Source organism: Mobula birostris, chromosome 15, assembly GCF_030028105.1.
Source record: "Mobula birostris isolate sMobBir1 chromosome 15, sMobBir1.hap1, whole genome shotgun sequence".
Classification (NCBI taxonomy): domain Eukaryota; kingdom Metazoa; phylum Chordata; class Chondrichthyes; order Myliobatiformes; family Myliobatidae; genus Mobula; species Mobula birostris.
Window position 1 is genome coordinate 23518684 of NC_092384.1, and position 12185 is coordinate 23530868.

Below are 12185 nucleotides of genomic sequence, written 5' to 3' on the forward strand. Positions count from 1 at the left end.
ATGATTATTCCAGTTTTTTAAAAAAACAGTGCATTAGAGAGTGTATAATATGAAATTTCATATGGGTAAACTAAAGTAAACCAGTCAGTTTGAATTATTTTTGAGTTTTATTCAAACATTTTAAAATCCAGCTAACTCTGTTTAAACGTGAATACAGACACTATGCAGACCTCAACAAGAATAAAAACAAAAGAAGTTAAGTGGGTTGGAATACTTCAACAAAGTGTCAGCTTAGCTCCTCCTGGTCAACTCAAAAGTCTGGCCACCCACTTCTGGCACATTCATAATCTCCTACAGCGCTCTCTTTGAAATTTCAGTGCTGATTACCAAAACATGACATTAATTCAATACTCAAAAAGGTATCGCACAACTCTGCTCAACCTACAAGGTTCATAGCTTTTATTTTTGGTTTCGTTGATCAAGCCCAGGCACTTTGCAATTAATTTTCAATAAACTCCCCATTATCACTGAGAATTTGTAGTTAGCACTGCTTCATTCATCATCTCCAGGGAACTGCCACTTTCTACACAAATTTGTAAAAAGAAGCCAAAAAGAATTAAAGAATACTTTTCTGTGTGCAGACCTGAATTTGCTGAACTGACAAAGGATGCTGTATATAAAATTGACAAAAATGCAAAGAACCTGCTAGACCATGACATCCACCCCAGACAACTGTTGGCTGGAACATCAATGACTCAGTGCTTCCTCCCTTTCTTTTCCCACTACCACACTAGAACAAACTTTGAAAAGCTGTAACTTTGCAATTGTCAAAGATTGGGGGTGGAAAAATTGCACAGCTAATGCGTAAACGATATTTGCTCACAAAGATACTGAATACAGTGGATGTCAGCTGATGAGATTTCTTTTTTTGTTGGTAGTGACGAGGACCTTTGGTTTTGAGGAGATACCACGGTGACTATATTTCAATGCTTATGTGTTGAGGTGACCAGTCTATGCAGTAGACATTAATCCAAACTGGGAATAAAGATAGGCTGGACCAATAAGTTGATGGAAACAAGGGTTTATAAGCAACAGGTGATGAGATCAGAAGTCTGCAGGAAGAACAAGATGGGAACAGGCTGGAAAAACTGAACAGAGAATGGGAATTACAAAACAAAGTAACTGTGAGTTGACACATGAATTCCATGCAAAAACTGCAAACTTATGCCAAGGTGTGTTTTATATCAAACAGAATCAGGGCATTTTCAGGCACAGCAAAAGTGGACAGAAGCAGTTTTCTGGAGCAGTCTGGCAGCAAGGTATTTCAGTGATCAAGCTTAGCCTATAACCCAGTACCAATGCAGTGTACTTTCTTCGGGCTAAAGAGAATATTGCACCGGAAACTGCAAGGTCTAAGTCAACAGGACCCCACACACTTGCATCACTCCTTTCAACTCCCAAGTGGAGTTGTGAGTACAGGGTGGCAGAGTTTACAACACCTGGGACAGATTGCATGAATGAGTAGGAAATTAGTATTAATTCCAAGATAAATCAACTGTGATCACATTGAATGGAAAGAAATTTAATAGAAAATTTATGGATATAAAATAGAGTAATTGGACCACATCCATTCTGATATATAAGCTACTCATATATAAAGAGGTAATTCAGAGAAGTTTCTAATGTGAATGGCAAGCAGTTAATATTGGTTTTGCTCTCAGGTGTTTATAAAGAAATATCATCTGCCAAAACAGACCTACAGATGATGGGAGTGAAACCACATTGCAAATAAGTTTATTACAGTGGACAACTAAAAATATGAATTTACTTTGTCATTTTAGAATCACATTGCCAAAACAAATGGTTCAGCAATACAAAGTCTCTGTATAAAAATGCAGAAAATAAATGAAATGTTTAAAATACTCCATCTATAGCCAATGCCATTGCAGCGCTGCATTAACTTATCCATGTACTAGTTTTTGTTGAATAAATATATTGATAGTAATTGTTGGTTGGACAAAAGGAGTAACTAATGATGGAGATGTCAAGCTGGCAGAAGAAAAGACAGAGTAACAAAGTCAGCAAGGATGAGGAAAATGAAATAAATGTAGAAATTGATGGTATATGAAAAGCGCAAAGGAGATGCGATAGAACAAACCAGATTAACATAAGCAGCTGATACAATCTGTACAGTGCACACAGGTAAACCTTGAGGAAGAAAGAGGCCTGCCTAACCTTGTTACCTTTATGTACTCCCATTTGTCTTCCAGCTTTACAATGATTCAGGGCTGGTTGAATTCCTTCTGCCACGGTGGCATAACGTTAGCACAGGCTATTACAACTGGGGGTGTGGGAGTTTGGAGTTCAATTCTGGCGCTGTCTGTAAAGTTTGCAGTTCTTTCCGTGACTGCATGGGTTTCCTCCAGGTGCTCCAGTTTCCTCCCACGTTCCAAAGATGAACCAATTAGAAGGTTAACTGACCCTGTGATTAGGCTAGAGTTAAAAAGGTGGGTGCTGGGCGGCACGGTTGTCTGGGCTGGAAGGGCCTGTTTTGTGCTGTATTTCTAAATAAATAATACACCAATGTCCATGGGTTTCTGAGGTCCTCCAGCAGTTCAGACGTGTCTATCAGACCTGACAAAATGCTCATTCAGCCTCAGATGAAGCACAAAGTTGGAGAAATCAAATATGGAACAGTTTAATTTGACTACTGCATCTGATGATTTTCTTGTGGAACTTCTACTTTACCACAAACTTTATACTGTCATAATCTATCACATTAAGAGACTTTGGACATTTTGCATTTAACACTAGTTTGTCCAAGTTGGAGGATTATGACTTAAGGTCAATTAGGCAGGCTCCTGAATTGGGTAGGTTGATTCCACTACAGGATAACAGCCAAAAATTTGCATCCATGTTCACTATTTAAAAAAATTAAAATGGTGCATTCATACAATACCAATTTATTTTAAAATATGTAGCAAGAATATACCTGTAGAGTTAATACACTGAATTTGTCTACATTGTGATAAGACCATCAGACATAGAAGCAGAATTAGGCCATTTGGCCCATCGAGTCTGCTCTGTCATTCAATCATGGCTGATCCTTTTGTTTTCTCCTCCTCAACCCCAGTCCCCGGCCTTCTTCCCGTAACCTTTGATGCCATGTCCAATCAAGAACCTATCAATCTCTGCCTTAAATATACCCAACGTCAAGGCCTCATGTAGTTAACATAGACTAATTGACACTGAAATACAATTGTACACAGGGGTGCTCTTAAAATAGGGTTTTAACTATTTACTTCAAAAAAAAAATAGTGCAGCAATCATGAACGACCGCTTTACCTGACAGGAAAGCCAGATTTTTAAAAAATCCAAGGAATGTCAGGAAGTAATGACTCAAAAATCTAATCTAATTTAATCTAACAATTAAATTATGAGCTGGAGTCACTTACTGGACAATCGTTGTCATAAGACAAACAGTTTAATATGATTTGCATTCTTTTAATGGACTGGGAATAAGTCAGGTGACCTGAATTTAAGAAGAGCTGCTGTATGCTTGTTGGGGGTGGGGGTGGGGGTGGGAAACATCAGGTATAAGCTGCATAAAACACTTTGGCAGGGGTTTGAAAGAAAGAACAAAACGGACTTTCCAGGGTCCTGTCCGGGATGTCTCTTGCTTATAAATGAAGATAAGTGTTTCGAGTCTGAGGTACATCTGGGAAAGATGTACAAGGAGAGGAGGAAGCAATTAGTTTCATAAAGAGCATAAAGACTCACAGAAAGAAACAGTGGACAGAGAAAAATGGTGGATGAAATCAACATGGCTAAGGCCATGTTACAGCACAGATGATAGAAGAATAACCACAGGTATTCTATGAATGCTTTAAAGGGAATAAATATGAAATGCCACAACATAGAAAAGAGAAGTGGGAGGCCATTTAACCTTCAAGTAAATTCTGGTTTCAAACAGAATACGGTTGATTTGACAAGTGGGTTCAATTCTATCTTCCTGCCAGATCTCCAGAACTCTGGCTTCATCTGCCATCCAAAAATCTAATTCGGCCCTGGATGTAGTTTTACAATTCCAAAGATTCACAATCTTCTCAAAGAAGAAATTCCTTCTCAATTTAGACTGAAGTGGCTAACCTTTTATCTCATGTTATGGCTCTGATTTCTCGACTAACCGTCAAGGGAAACATCTTCGTAACATCTGTCCTGTCAATTCCTACTCAAAATCTTAAATTTAAGTCAATTTATAAAGGCTCAACATTTATCTATCCAGATATAATGGAGAAGCAAGCCAAAAAGGCATCGAGAATCGCTTTGCTAACTTAACAGAGTACATCTGGCACTCAGATCAGAGCTGGTTATGGCATTGAGGCTTTGACAAAGAAATATTGCACAATAAGCAGAGACTGGCCTCCATTAAAACAGAAATGAATGTCGAGCACAGATGACAAAACTTTAAAAGGTGAGCAAAAAAGGGACTTAATAAATACAAGCAAAATAATGAATGAGGTAAAAAGTGCAGAGAATTTGAGACTGATAATGTGATTTGTGGCCTCCGTAGTACAAGAAATTGGAGAATCAATACACTGTATAAGATGCAGGCTTTATTTTGGGAGAATGAGGAGTTGAGGCAATACATTGGTTCCTTATTCACTTATTTATCATGAGAAACAATATTAAACCTTGAAGACAAATATTGGCTCCAACAGTTGAATAAGATTTGCATTGAGTCAAGGCAAATACACTTTATTAGGTACCTCCTGTAGTTAATCAAAGGCCACTGAGTCTACGTGAGTGGTCTTCTGCTGCTGCAGCTCACTCACTTCAAAGTTTAACTTGTGTGTTCAGAAGTGCTCTTCTGTACTGTGCTATTGTAATGTGTTGTTATTTGAGTTACTGTTGCCTTCCTGACAGCTTACACCAGTCTGGCCATTCTCTTCTGATCTCTCCCATGAACAAGGCATTTTCACTCTCAGAGTTGATGCTCACTGGATGTTTTTGTTCCTCACACGATCATTGTAAATTCCAGTGACTGCTGTACATAAAAATCCCAGGAGATCAGCAGCTGCTGAGATACTCAAACCACCCCATCTGGCACCAACAATCACTGAATGGTCAAAGTCACTTAAGTCACATTTCTTCCCCAATCTGATGTTTGGTCTGAAGAAAAACTGAACATTTTGACCATTTCTTCATACTTTTATGAATTGAGTTGGTGCCACATGATTGGATGATTAGTTGGTTGCATTAACAAGGTGTACAGGTGTATCTAATAAAATGGCCACTGACTGTATATTCTAAAGGTAGCTAAGGCCTACAGGGGGTGGGGTAAAGATTTTTTCATATGAGATTTGGATGTAATGAGAGATAAAGGAAGAGGTTTTTCAAAATGAACATTCCACAGCATTAACATAATAATGGAATTGTTCAAAAAATTGATCAAATATCTTTTATTGTCTCCAAGCGAAAAAAGCATGACAAATTGAGAAAAACAGTGCCCAATAGCGTGGGTTTGAGGTGCTGTGTGTGTACCTGCCTCCCTGGTCAGTGTGGGAATGAATACTGTTTTGTGTACCTGCCTCCCTGGTCAGTGTGGGGATGAGGTAGTGTTTTGTGTACCTGTCTCCCTGGTCAGTGTGGGGATGAGGTAGTGTTTTGCGTACCTGTCTCCCTGGTCAGTTGGGGATGAGGTAGTGTTTTGTGTACCTGTCTCCCTGGTCAGTGTGGGGATGAGGTAGTGTTTTGTGTACCTGTCTCCCTGGTCAGTGTGGGGATGAGGTAGTGTTTTGTGTACCTGCCTCCCTGGCCAGTGTGGGGATGACTACTGTTTTGTGTACCTGTCTCCCTGGTCAGTGTGGGAATGAATACTGTTTTCTGTAACTGTCTCCCTGGTCAGTGTGGGGATGAGGTACTGTTTTGTGCACCTGTCTCCCTGGTCAGTGTGGGGATGAGGTAGTGTTTTGTGTACCTGTCTCCCTGGTGTGTGGGGATGAGGAATTGTTTTGAAGTACCTGTCTCCTTGGTCAGTGTGGGGATGAGGTAGTGTTTTGTGTACCTGTCTCCCTGGTCAGTGGGGATGAGGAATTGTTTTCTGTAGTGGGGATGAGGTAGTGTTTTGTGTACCTGTCTCACTGGTCAGTGGGGATGAGGAATTGTTTTGTGTACCTGTCTCTCTGGTCAGTGTGGGGATGAGGTAGTGTTTTGTGTACCTGTCTCCTTGGTCAGTGGGGATGAGGAATTGTTTTCTGTACCTGTCTCCCTGGTCAGTGGGGATGAGGTAGTGTTTTGTGTACCTGTCTCACTGGTCAGTGGGGATGAGGAATTGTTTTGTGTACCTGTCTCTCTGGTCAGTGTGGGGATGAGGTAGTGTTTTGTGTACCTGTCTCCCTGGTCAGTCTGGAGATGAGGTAGTGTTTTGTATACCTGTCTCCCTAGTCAGTGTGGGGATGAGGTAGTGTTTTATGTACCTGTCTCCCTGGTCAGTGTGGGGATGAATACTGTTTTGTGTACCTGTCTCCCTGGTCAGTGTGGGGATGAGGCAGTGTTTTGTGTACCTGTCTCCCTGGTCAGTGTGGGGATGAGGTAGTGTTTTGTGTACCTGTCTCCCTGGTCAGTGTGGGGATGAGGTAGTGTTTTGTGTACCTGTCTCCCTGGTCAGTGTGGGGATGAATACTGTTTTGTGTATCTGTCTCCCTGGTCAGTGTGGGGATGAATGCTGTTTTGTGTACCTGTCTCCCTGGTCAGTGTGGGGATGAGGTACTGTTTTGTGTACCTGTCACCCTGGTCAATGTGGAGCTGAGGTAGTGTTTTGTGTACCTGTCTCCCTGGTGTGTGGGGATGAGGTAGTGTTTTGTGTACCTGTCTCCCTGGTGTGTGGGGATGAGGTAGTGTTTTGTGTACCTGTCTCCGTGGTCAGTGTGGGGATGAATACTGTTTTGTGTACCTATATCCCTGGTCAGTGTGGGGATGAGGTAGTGTTTTGTGTACCTGTCTCCCTGGTCAGTGTGGGGATGAGGTAGTGTTTTGTGTACCTGTCTCCCTGGTCAGTGTGGGGATGAGGTAGTGTTTTGTGTACCTGTCTCCCCGGTCAGTGTGGGGATGAATGCTGTTTTGTGTACCTGTCTCCCTGGGCAGTGTGGGGATGAGGTAGTGTTTTGTGTACCTGTCTCCCCGGTCAGTGTGGGGATGAATGCTGTTTTGTGTACCTGTCTCCCTGGTCAATGTGAGGATGAGGAATCGTTTTGCGTACCTGTCTCCGTGGTCAGTGTGGGGATGAGGTAGTGTTTTGTGTACCTGTCTCCCTGGTCAGTGTGGGGATGAGGAATTGTTTTGTGTACCTATATCCCTGGTCAGTGTGGAGATGAGGTAGTGTTTTGTGTACCTGTCTCCCTGGTCAGTGTGGGGATGAGGTAGTGTTTTGTGTACCTGTCTCCCTGGTCAGTGTGGGGAATAGGTAGTGTTTTGTGTACCTGTCTCCCTGGTCAGTGTGGGGAATAGGTAGTGTTTTGTGTACCAGTCTCCCTGGTCAGTGGGGATGAGGAATTGTTTTCTGTACCTGTCTCCCTGGTCAGTGGGGATGAGGTAGTGTTTTGTGTACCTGTCTCCCTGGTCAGAGTGGCGATGAGGTACTGTTTTGTGTACCTGTCTCCCTGGTGTGTGGGGATGAGGAATTGTTTTGTGTACCTGTCTCCCTGGTCAGTGGGGATGAGGCAGTGTTTTGTGTAACTGTCTCCCTGGTCAGTGTGGGGATGAGGTAGTGTTTCGTGTACCTGTCTCCCTGGTCAGTGTGGGGATGAATACTGTTTTGTGTACCTGTCTCCCTGGTCAGTGTGGGGATGAATACTGCTTTGTGTACCTGTCCCCCTGGTCAGTGTGGGGATGAATACTGTTTTGTGTACCTGTCTCCCTGGTCAGTGTGGGGATGAGGAGTTGTTTTGTGTACCTGTCTCCCTGGTCAGTGTGGGGATGAGGTACTGTTTTGTGTACCTGTCTCCCCTGTCAGTGTGGGGATGAGGTAGTGTTTTGTGTACCTGTCTCCCTGTTTGTTGGGGATGAGGTAGTGTTTTGTGTACCTGTCTCCGTGGTCAGTGTGGGGATGAGGTAGTGTTTTGTGTACCTGTCTCCGTGGTCAGTGTGGGGATGAGGAATTGTTTTGTGTACCTGTCTCCCCTGTCAGTGTGGGGATGAGGTAGTGTTTTGTGTACCTGTCTCCCTGGTCAGTGTGGGGATGAGGTATTGTTTTGTGTACCTGTCTCCCTGGTCAGTGTGGGGATGAATACTGTTTTGTGTACCTGTCTCCCTGGTCAGTGTGGGGATGAATACTGTTTTGTGTACCTGTCTCTGTGGTCAGTGTGGGGATCAGGTAGTGTTTTGTGTACCTGTCTCCCCTGTCAGTGTGGGGATGAGGTAGTGTTTTGTGTACCTGTCTCCCTGGTCAGTGGGGATGAGGTAGTGTTTTGTGTACCTGTCTCCCTGGTCAGTGTGGGGATGAGGTAGTGTTTTGTGTACCTGTCTCCCTGGTCAGTGGGGATGAGGTAGTGTTTTGTGTACCTGTCTCCCTGGTCAGTGGGGATGAGGTAGTGTTTTGTGTACCTGTCTCCCTGGTCAGTGTGGGGATGAGGTAGTGTTTTGTGTACCTGTCTCCCTGGTCAGTGTGGGGATGAGGTAGTGTTTTGTGTACCTGTCTCCCTGGTCAGTGTGGGGATGAGGTAGTGTTTTGTGTACCTGTCTCCCTGGTCAGCGTGGGGATGAGGAATTGTTTTGTGTACCTGTCTCCCTGGTCAGTGTGGGGATGAGGTAGTGTTTTGTGTACCTGTCTCCCTGGTCAGTGTGGGGATGAGGTAGTGTTTTCTGTACCTGTCTCCCTGGTCAGTGTGGGGATGAGGTAGTGTTTTGTGTACCTGTCTCCCTGGTCAGCGTGGGGATGAATACTGTTTTGTGTACCTGTCTCCCTGGTCAGTGGGGATGAGGTAGTGTTTTGTGTACCAGTCTCCCTGGTCAGTGGGGATGAGGAATTGTTTTCTGTACCTGTCTCCCTGGTCAGTGGGGATGAGGTAGTGTTTTGTGTACCTGTCTCCCTGGTCAGAGTGGGGATGAGGTAGTGTTTTGTGTACCTGTCTCCCTGGTCAGTGTGGGGATGAGGTAGTGTTTTGTGTACCTGTCTCCCTGGTCAGTGTGGGGATGAGGTAGTGTTTCGTGTACCTGTCTCCCTGGTCAGTGTGGGGATGAATACTGTTTTGTGTACCTGTCTCCCTGGACAGTGTGGGGATGAATACTGTTTTGTGTACCTGTCTCCCTGGACAGTGTGGGGATGAATACTGCTTTGTGTACCTGTCTCCCTGGTCAGTGTGGGGATGAGGTACTGTTTTGTGTACCTGTCTCCCTGGTCAATGGGGATGAGGAATTGTTTTGGGTACCTGTCTCCCTGGTCAGTGTGGGGATGAGGTAGTGTTTTGTGTACCTGTCTCCCTGGTCAGTGTGGGGATGAAGTGCAGAAGGATTTGCTTCAGTGCTGTATTATTCCATGACTCAATGTTAAATATTGCTGATTGGAACATTTCCAAATTTTAATAAGAACGATGAAAGAATGCAAGGTGAATGAGGGAGAAAAGCCATTTACTGTAGAAAAATACAGAATCTGAAACAAATGAATGAAACCGAGGGTATTTTTAGTCAAAAGATTTTTGACAGATTACAGAGAACATGATGTACCAGATTGCCAAATTATTGAACAAGCATCACAAGTAGACAGTGCCATAAATGAATAATCTGTTTTGCATCTTAAGGCAGAGAATACAAGAGCAGGCTAATAATGATGTTAGAAAACACTTAACCGGAAACCAGAGTCGTGCCTAGAGCTTTGTATAATGTTAAGCTATCCATTATTGGGAAAACACAAAAACAAAAGATGAGTAGCAGTACAGATGAACAAGAAGAGGGACTTAAGGCATTGAAGAAAATCTCACTGGACTCCAGAAGCTATGAAGATCGCAGAAACTAATTATGGAAATATGTAAAATATATCATTAATGCACCTGGTTAGACCGCACTCCTGCGTTAAACTGCAAAGTGACTTTCTGTTAAAAGGTAATTGAAAAGCCACTTAAGAGAAATATAGAAGAATGAAGCAATCTAGTTGGAGAGTAGGTTTAGATCAAATGGGTCATGTTGAGAAAATTACGAACACAGACACGATGGAAGAAATGACCATGCACTGTATTGTCAAGCTCTTTGAAGTGGCTTAGTGGAGTGAATGCAGGAATCTAGCATGAAGTCTTGGATCAGCCATTTGACAAGCATAGACTGCTCCAAGCCCAATCAGTCTCTTCAAACTTGTATATTTTGAATACTTTCAAGGATGTAATCATTTTTTTCTGTTCGTGACAAAAAAAAATTATCTTGCTCTTGGTTCAAAATACACTAAGTTTGTGTTCTTAAATTACGTGCTGTTTATACCAAAAACAACGTGTAAATAATTTTCTGGCCAGTAATGTTCAGACTTGCACTGCAGCCAATTATGAGTCATATTTCCTACATGAATATTTTGTGCCCAGTTCTACTCAATATTAAAAATTCTAGAAAAACTGCAGTACAAAATTATTAGAGAACCTGAGCCTTTTCAATCATTAATTCATGGACTGAGTCTCAGTTATGGAGTTTATTGTGTAATAAGTGAGACAGACTATCATTTTACACATTTGCTGCTTCTCAGGGAGTGGAAAATATTTTAGTCCCGTGTCAAATTGTAATGTTGCTTAAAAAGTAATTTGTTTTGCCAGTCATCCTGAAAGACTGGGCAATGATTATTTCAGCAACATAAAACTTGGAAAAGCTGCAATTCATCTTTCATCCATACTGTGTTCGACAAACTCAGCCAGGGTACTTACACTGCTTACTATTAGTCCCCAATTCAGATGGGGTGGTGGTGAGGGGAGGGAGGGAAGGAATCGTTTCTGGACAAGTATATGTGAATTTATAAGGTTGAGGCTTTATAAGGCATTGGTCAGTCTGCACTTAGAGTATTATGAGCAGTTTAGGGCCCATTATCTGGCATTGGACAGGGTCCAGCAGAGGTTCAGGAGAATGATCCCAGGAATGGAGGGGTTAATATACGAGGAGTGTTTGGCAGCTCTGTGCCTGTACTTGCTGGAGTTTAAAGGAATGGGGGGGAATCTCACTGAGTCCTATAAAATATTGAAAGGCCTAAGTGAGTGGACATGGAGAGGATGTTTCCTATAGTTGGGGGAGTCTGGGACCAGATGGCACAGCTTCTGAATAGAAGGACCTCCTTTTTAAACAGAGATAAGGAGGAATTTTTTAGCCCAAGGGTTCCCAACCTGCAGTCCACGGAACCCTCGTTTAATGGTAAGGATCCATGGCATAAAAAAATGTTGCCCAGAGGTTGGTGAATCTGTGGCATTGTCGCAGATAGCCGAGGAGACCAAGTCACTGTGTATATTTATGAGTTTGAAATGTTCTTGATTAGCAAAAGCATCAAAATTTATGGGAGGGGGGAAGACAGAAGAATGTCGTTGAGAGGGATAATCAATTGGCCAAGATGGAATGGCAGAGCAGGCTTGATGGGCCGAATGGCCTAATTCTGTTCCTATGTCTTACGTGAAAAGCTGGCAAAAATCTGAATGTGCGTTATGCTTCCTGCAGTTGAATAGCTTCCCAACATGCAGAAAGCCTTTCACTTAAATAAAAGCTGCCCTGGCACAGTGGGAAGGCTTTGCTGGCATTTGTAAAAGATAAATCCATACCCCGAATAACAAGTCACTTCCCTCAGGGAAAGGAATAAAATTGCCAGGAAATGAAGTAATTTTGTTACTATTAGGTCTATCAGGCACTCACTTCCAATTATATCATTCTACCAGAGTTTTCCAAAATATTTCACACTTTTTAATTGTAGTGTTACAAGCATGGCTACCCTCCAAAATGAATAACACTGGCATTTTAGAACATCTTGAGCTTGTGAAAGCCATTACATTAATCCAACCTTGTTCTCTCATTGAACATCAAATTGCCTCAGCTGTAAATAACCACATGTTATGATTTCTCTACAAAAGCACCCTAATTAACTTGTAAAGAATAAGTAGTGCCTCAGAGAATCTGTTCCGGTGGGACTCGTAATGAAGATGGTTGGAGTAATCCAGGGTTGGAGGAGAGCACCTCTGATTTCCAACAGTGAAGGTAGGGTGCAGGCCACAGATGCCCACAGGGTTAAATGCAGA

General features: G+C 42.7%; 1 protein-coding gene across 3 annotated transcripts in view; it reads right to left on the bottom strand.

Annotated features, from left to right (window-relative positions):
* Positions 1-12185, bottom strand: part of fhod1 (formin homology 2 domain containing 1) — a 302751-nt gene that overhangs the window by 119461 nt on the left and 171105 nt on the right. The window lies entirely within an intron of this gene.